The sequence below is a fragment of the Carassius carassius genome, chromosome 9 (genome assembly GCF_963082965.1).
Source record: "Carassius carassius chromosome 9, fCarCar2.1, whole genome shotgun sequence".
NCBI classification, from domain to species: domain Eukaryota; kingdom Metazoa; phylum Chordata; class Actinopteri; order Cypriniformes; family Cyprinidae; genus Carassius; species Carassius carassius.
This window is the reverse complement of record NC_081763.1, coordinates 27,542,593-27,550,099: the sequence shown is the minus strand read 5'-3', so window position 1 is coordinate 27,550,099 and position 7,507 is coordinate 27,542,593. Positions and strand designations below refer to the sequence as shown.

Genomic DNA, 7,507 nt, shown 5'->3' with positions numbered 1-7,507 from the left:
GAACTGCTGACCAGGTTGTTGTCAACTTTTTCGTTGTTGTCATGACAGCGCACGCACGTGCATAGGCTACCAGACACACTGGGAATGAACTTTTAGATGCACGCTTTACGATTCGAAAAATGGAGAAAGTGAGGCACCGCCATCATCAATTAAAAAAGAGAAGGTGTATCCTGTTTCAAACAGTTTTTTTTTCATGCGCCTGCCTTTACTAACATGCAAGTTTAGTTCACCATCCTTTCTCCCCCTTCTCGTTCCGTGAACCTCTGGAGTTGTGAGTTTAGACTTTTTTTTAACTGTTCCTGTGGTGCTAAGCAACTACAATTCATTTTAATCCTATAATTTTATATTATAATTTATTTAAAGTGAATAAATTGTAATGAAAAATAAATAAAATAGCTAAAGTAAAGTGCATCTGTCAATTCTGTCATGAGCATACATCAGCAATTACACATGTTTAGGGGAATAGGGCATTATTAATATACCATGTAAGGTGGTGTGTGCTAGAAATGGGTAAACCACTATCAGTGAGTCTGCCCATGGGGTGGGGGCACCGCCGCGCAAGGCAGTGTCCCACATTGTCCCTCAGAAACATACCCCTTGTCCCCCCTTGGGCTTATTAGCAGGTGGTCACCCTAGTGTCAGGACTCAGGGCGCTCCGAGGGGTCCAAGCTGATCACTGCACACACGCACTCACACGCTCAACCCTAGTGTTATGCAATTCAAATAAGAAAGGGGAAATACTTTCCTGCGGTGTTGAGTGAACGGTGAGGATTACCGGAGCGCTCCAGTCTCCAGTTTCTCGTCCGGGATGGCCTTATCCCGCCAGGACTACATTGCACCATGGCGGACCTACTGGCTGCACAATTTATCGCATCTTAATTTTAATTTCCAGACAGTTGATAAAACTTTTCAACCGGAGGACGCCAGCTATCAGCAGGTGAGAGTTGGAGGGGAGACCGAGGGAAAACTAAAAGTAAATATTATCATTTTTTACTATAGCTGCTGGGTGAACAACTGACACACATTTAAAGATTAGTCAGCTATAATGACGGTTCATCTTAACTTAAAGTTTTAAACCGTGTTCTCAGGACAAGTATTTTTATAATTATTATTTTAATGAAGGGAAGAACCTGCAATGTAGGTTTATTTTTGAAAGTCAGTTTCTGTATAGACAAATACTTTAACAACAACAAAAAGAAGCCATTGAACATCTACACTGTAACGGCTTGAAGAGAGGGAAGAAAAAATAGAGGTCATTGTACACAGGTTGCCTTGACCAGGAGAACTGTATCACACTACACGGGGCAAGTTGTCACAGTCTAACAGGGCAATAAACACTTTTCAGAATTAAGTTAACAAGTGAGTTAAGCAATTCGTTAGTCTATAAATAAATAAAAATAAAATAGAGTGTAAAATATCAACACTTTTACTTTATTTATTAATTGCTTAAATTTCACCATGAAGTAAACCTGAGTTAGACATTATATTAGACTGCAAATAAATAAATAATTAATAGATATAACATTTAAAATGTGTGATAACTTGCCTCAACTTGATATGAACGAAAAAGACCTGAAAATAGCTTAACTTTAAGTCAAATTGTCTTATTTTTGTAGTTGATTCTTATCTGTATGAAAGTTTGTAAAACAAGTTAACTAGTTTTGCTGCTTTTTTTGAATAGCATTTAATTTATTGCGGTTTAATTTTTTTCTGTTTCAATAATTGATTTGCTGTTTAAATTAATCTGAAAACCTGTTTAATACCCTGTTATAGGGTTAATTTTAAATAAACCACTAAATACATGTTGTACAGTAGATGGCTTTTTAGTAGCCCAATCATCTCAAATCAGTGTCAGTGAACAGCAGGTTTTTACCATGTAGTGTGACAGCATGTCCAACATGCTTTATTTTCCTTTTTCTGGGCAAGAAGTGTTCGAAGGCATTTTTAAGACACGTGCCTAATGAATTAGAAATAAACTTACATGTAATATTACAATGTGACAACTTGCCCCAGCCTCCCCTCTGAGTAAGCAGCTGTAGCAGTGGCCTTTTCTTGTAGGTGTTGTGGAACATGCAGGAAGAAATTTGGTGTGAATAGTAATTTTTAATTGGATGACAGGTTTCTCTCGAATCGGCAACTGTGTAGAAGCTGACTTTTGTGACTTGTTCTCTAGATGCATAAGATAAGATGCTCTTATTTGTTCCTATAATCCAAATTTGTTACCTTTAAGACAAGAATACCACACTTTAATTATGAAATCCTATATTTTGTACCTTCAGCATTCTGGGACTTCGATCTAAAAACGTGAGATAAATTTCATAAATGTGCAGTGTCTGGTAAACACAGACATGTCTGGTGGGTCAGATCTCCATTAAAAAGACTGTTTCTACAGGGTGATTTGTACAGAGGAACATTTTGCTTATTGATTTAGTCTATATTTCTTTTGGGGTTTTTATCAAAAAGGATATTACGTGCCTTGTTCAAGGTCACATTTCTCTGGGTTACTTGAGGAAATCAATGAAGCGGCAACAGAAGTTTGTTTCATCTCTCATTCTAAAATAAACTGCTTGTTAAATCTTTGTCTCAGTTAAATTCCCTTGCTAGTGCTTATTTGAAATCAATCGCAGGAATTGTTCTTCTGAACATATTTTCTGTACCATCTCAGGGCTGTGTGATATATTAATGTGTTTTAGTTGTATTTTATGTCTTGTATGACCTTTATTTATTCTGTAAATCACTTTGGTCCAATTATGTTTTTAAAGCGCTTCATAAATAAAGTCTGATTTGATTGATTGGTTGACTGATAATACCATATAGTGCTTTTTTGTAAGGAAGTGTATGAATATGAAATATTTATTTCATGCTTGCTCCATGTTTGGCAGTCTCTGATCTTCCTGGCCTGTGTGTCTGTGGTGGGTCTGGGCTTGAGTCTGCTAGTGCTCTCCACATATCTGACATGCCTATGCTGCTGTCATAGAGAACAGGATGAGGAAGTCAAAAGGCCCGACACCTGCTGTGTCACATGGGCTGCTGTTATCACCGGTTTGGTCATATGGTGAGTACATTCACTTTGTTTTGGACCCACTTGACTAGGATACACAGGAACTGATTTTATTCATGGTTTTTGGGTGTTGTTTTGAATACATTATTTGCATGTCACTACTGTAAATGTTGATGCAGATGTGATAAAAATGAATACTTATATTCAGCAAGGATGCATTCAATTCAGCAAAAGTGACAGTAAAGACACTTAAAATGCTTCTAATAATTTCTGGTTTAAATAAATGTTCTTTTGAACTTTCCATTCATTTGGCTCCTGAAAATTCAGCTTAGCCATAAAAGGAATACATTTCAAAAATCAAAAATTTTAGTTATAAAGTTATAAATCTAAAAAAATATTGGTGTTTATACTGTACTTTTGATCAAATAAATTCCGCCTTGGTAAACATAAGTGTCTTCCCGTAGAAACATTTAAATAATATTGCAGACAGCAATTTTTTTTTTCGCTGTCAAATTGCTTGACAGCATATTAATATTCAAAAACTTTTGTCACCAAATCTAAGGATATGTTGATCTAATTTGTGTGTGTATCTGTTTGTGTGTGTTTGTGTGTGTTTGTGTGTGTGTGTGTGTGTGTGTGTGTGTGTGTGTGTGTGTGTGTGTGTGTGTGTGTGTGTGTGTGTGTGTGTGTGTGTGTGTGTGTGTGTGTGTGGCTATGGCCATGGCCAATATCAGATTCCAATGTGAACTAATCATGGTCCTTTTTCAGTTAAAGTCAGTTTAAAGTTCATCATTGAACTGTGATGTTTCGTCCAGGACAACTTATAAAAGTGGCCTAAATTACAATCTGAATCAAAAGATCAGATTCCATGTGGTTTTTGCTTTTTACACTGTCATTAAAAAGAAGTTTAACATTTTCACCTGTCACAGGATTCAATATGTCCAATGAATGAACTCGGGTGAAAACATGTGAGGATCTCTTATACACAATGTCTGTTGGTGGATCATGATTACACGTGAAATATGGACCATGTTTTTTTTTGGGGGGGGGGGGGGGGGGGGGGGTTAGTGTGTGTGTGTGGGAGAACAATATCATTACCTGACCTGAAGCTCAGTTCACTTCATACCCCCAGGAGAACCTCTAAATCAATTTCATACCTCCTGAGCATTGAGAGTTGGCGCACTGCTCACACCGTTTACTTTTCATTATGTCAATAAAAGATAACAAATGTTTTTGCTAATGTGCTAAATTGAATTGGCAGAGGGTTCAGCTTAAACTTGTGACAGTCATAAAAGTTTGAGCCCTGATTGAGTTAACATTCCAGATGTACACACAGGGCTAGTTGTCATGCTGTGTGCTGCTGCGTGATGCTGCTCTAATCCTGCTTAACCCTGTACTTGTGTATGTGCATCCTAACACACTCTATTGTAAGTTATTTGCTCTCTTAAAGACTTATATAAATCCCAAACTGGAGTTTTGCGGCTTTTAGACAATTCCTGTTAACTTACTGCCATTAGAGTTCTCCTAAATGTTGAAAGAGCTGAATTTTAAGTTTCTCTTCTGTTCACTTCATTGACTATAAGTAAATGTTGTATATTGATCATATTATTTACAGTATTTTGTATTAAGTTTAAAATATTTAGATGAGTTTGAGAGTTTAGGGAGATTTGCCATTTTTCATTGGAGAGAGCTGACTTACTCTTACCACAATATACATTTCATTATATTACCTTTATCTATTTTTCATCTAATTAAACACCACCAGAATAGTTTTCATCCAGTCAGAGTGGTTCAGTTCACTTGGTATTTTCTACCTACAGTCGTGTACATTAGAAATCAGTTCTCTCATATACAGAAGAACATTAGCCTTTTTCACCCCATTCTCCACAGTTTTTTAATTTATCTCAATTTTTGCTAATCATAAATGAGTGTTCTTTTCAGTTAGTCGTGCTCTGACCTCTAATGACAGCGCTGACCCCATTAAACCCCTGCAGAGATGGCTGATGGGTGAAGATTCAGCCACAGTGGGTCGTTTCAGCAGGAACTATCTCTGTAATTCATAACCAGCTTCAGAACAGCATCTGATGGTGCAGCTTAGAGAGAAAGTGTGGCTGTCATTTGCACATTTGAGCATATTAGGCGTTTAAAGGACACTTTTATCCTGCATCCCTCTGTCAGTGCTCAGTGGGAGCACTTGAGTGTTTACTGAAACATTGGGTGAGTCCTCCAGTGGCTTAGAGAAGGATCTCCCATCTCTTGCGGTGATATCAATCCTTACTGTTATTTTTTTACAGCTTAATTGAGTTTAAATAGTATCTGTGCAATCAATTTGACGATATCGCTGGAAACTAAGTGTCCCCAACTAAGCAAGTCAGTGGTGACAGCAGCAAGGAACCAAAACTCCATCGCGGTCTCTGCTGACATTCAGGGCTGTAGAGGTGATCCACCATCTGGGCTGGATACGTACTGGATCCGGGTGACTGCTGTGACCATCTGATCTGGATACAGACTGGATCTGGTGGCTACGGTGACCAAAGAAAAAGAGAGAAACAGAATAATATTAGCGTAGATGCCATTCTTCTAATGATGTACAAGTAGCAAGAAGCAAGTACATCGTGTGATATGGGAAGTTCTCCCGCTTCCGGTTTTCCTAATTAATGCAGCCTAAAAATTTGAATATTAGAAATGTGTTAGTGTGTTATGTTTTAGCCTGGTTAAAGAGGTTGTTCTTTAATCTAGATTTAAACTGACAGTGTGTCTGCCTCTCGAACAATGTTAGGTAGGTTATTCCAAAGTTTGGGAACTAAATAGGAAAAGGATCTGCCACCTGCAGTTGACTTTGTTATTCCAGGTACTGTATTATCAAATTGCCTGAGTTTTGAGAACGCAGTGGACATGGAGGACTATAGTGCAATAAGAGCTCACTATTTATAAGTAATAAGCAAGATTGTAAAATCTATACAATGTTTGATAGGGAGCCAGTGCAGTGTTGACAGGACCGGGCTAATATGGTCATACTTGCTAGTTGTTGTAAGAACTCTAGCTGCTGCATTTTGGACCAGCTGGAGTTTGTTTATTAAGTGTGCAGAACAACCACCCAATAAAGCATTACAATAATCTAACCTTGAGGTCATGAACGCATGAATTAATGTCTCTGCATTTGACGATGAGAGCATAGGTCTTCATTTAGATATGTTTTTAAGCTGGAAAAATGCAGTTTTACAAATGCTAGAAATATGGCTTTCAAAGGAAAGATTGCGATCAAATAGCACACCTAGGTTCCTAACTGATGACGAAGAATTGACAGGGAAGCCATCAAGTCTTAGACAGTGTTCTAGGTTATTACATGCAGAGTTTTTAGGTCCTATAATTAAGACCTCTGTTTTTTTTTTCAGAATTTAGCAGTAAAAAATAACTACTCATCCAGTTTTTTATATCGACTATGCATTCCATTAATTTTTCATATTGGTATGTTTCTCTGGGCCGTGAAGAAATATAGAGCTGCGTATCATCAGCATAACAGTGAAAGCTAACACCGTGCTTCCTGATGATATCTCCCAAGGGTAAAGAAAGCTTTCTTCATCAGAAAAGATTTGTAGAAATTGATCATCATATCACTTGCTCACCAATGGATCCCTTTGCATTAAATAGGTGCCATCAGAATGAGAGTGCAAACAGCTGATAAAAACATCACAATAATATATATATAGAAAAGACCAAAAGTTTGGACACACCTTCTCATTCAAAGAGTTTTCTTTATTTTCATGACTATGAAAATTGTAGATTCACCCTGAAGGAATCAAAACTATGAATTAACACATGTGGAATTATATGTGGAATTATATACATAACAAAAAACTGTGAAACAACTGAAAATATGTAACATTGTAGGTTCTTCAAAGTAGCCACCTTTTGCTTTGATTACTGCTTTGCACACTCTTGGCATTCTCTTGATGAGCTTCAAGAGGTAGTCACCTGAAATGGTCTTCCAACATTCTTGAAGGAGTTCCCCGAGAGATGCTCAGCACTTGTTGGCCCTTTTGCCTTCTGTCTGCGGTCCAGCTCACCCCTAAACCATCTCGATTGGGTTCAGGTCCGGTGACTGTGGAGGCCAGGTCATCTGGCGCAGCACCCCATCACCACCTTCTTGGTCAAATAGCCCTTGATGCCTTCAGTGTGACTCTACAATTTTCATAGTCATGAAAATAAAGAAAACTCTTTGAATGAGAAGGTGTGTCCAAACTTTTGGTCTGTACTGTGTGTGTGTGTGTGTATATATATATATATATATATATATATATATATATATATATTCAAAACTATCATATTTTCAGGGAGTTGCTCCTCATGACATTTTGAAGTTTGAACTAATATTGCCTAGTCATAAAATGTTAAAATTATGTGATGTTTTTAAATATTTGGTCATAACCGATGTCATTAACATTTAAAATATGGATTCTACAGTAGCAAAAACAGCCTGTTTTTAATGTAGGTGTAAATGTGTTT

The 7,507-nt window shown here is 37.3% G+C and overlaps 1 pseudogene; it reads left to right on the top strand.

The window, feature by feature from the left end:
• Positions 1-799: 799 nt before the first annotated feature.
• The window catches only part of LOC132148654 (protein tweety homolog 2-like), a 29,597-nt pseudogene continuing 22,889 nt past the window's right edge, over positions 800-7,507 (top strand).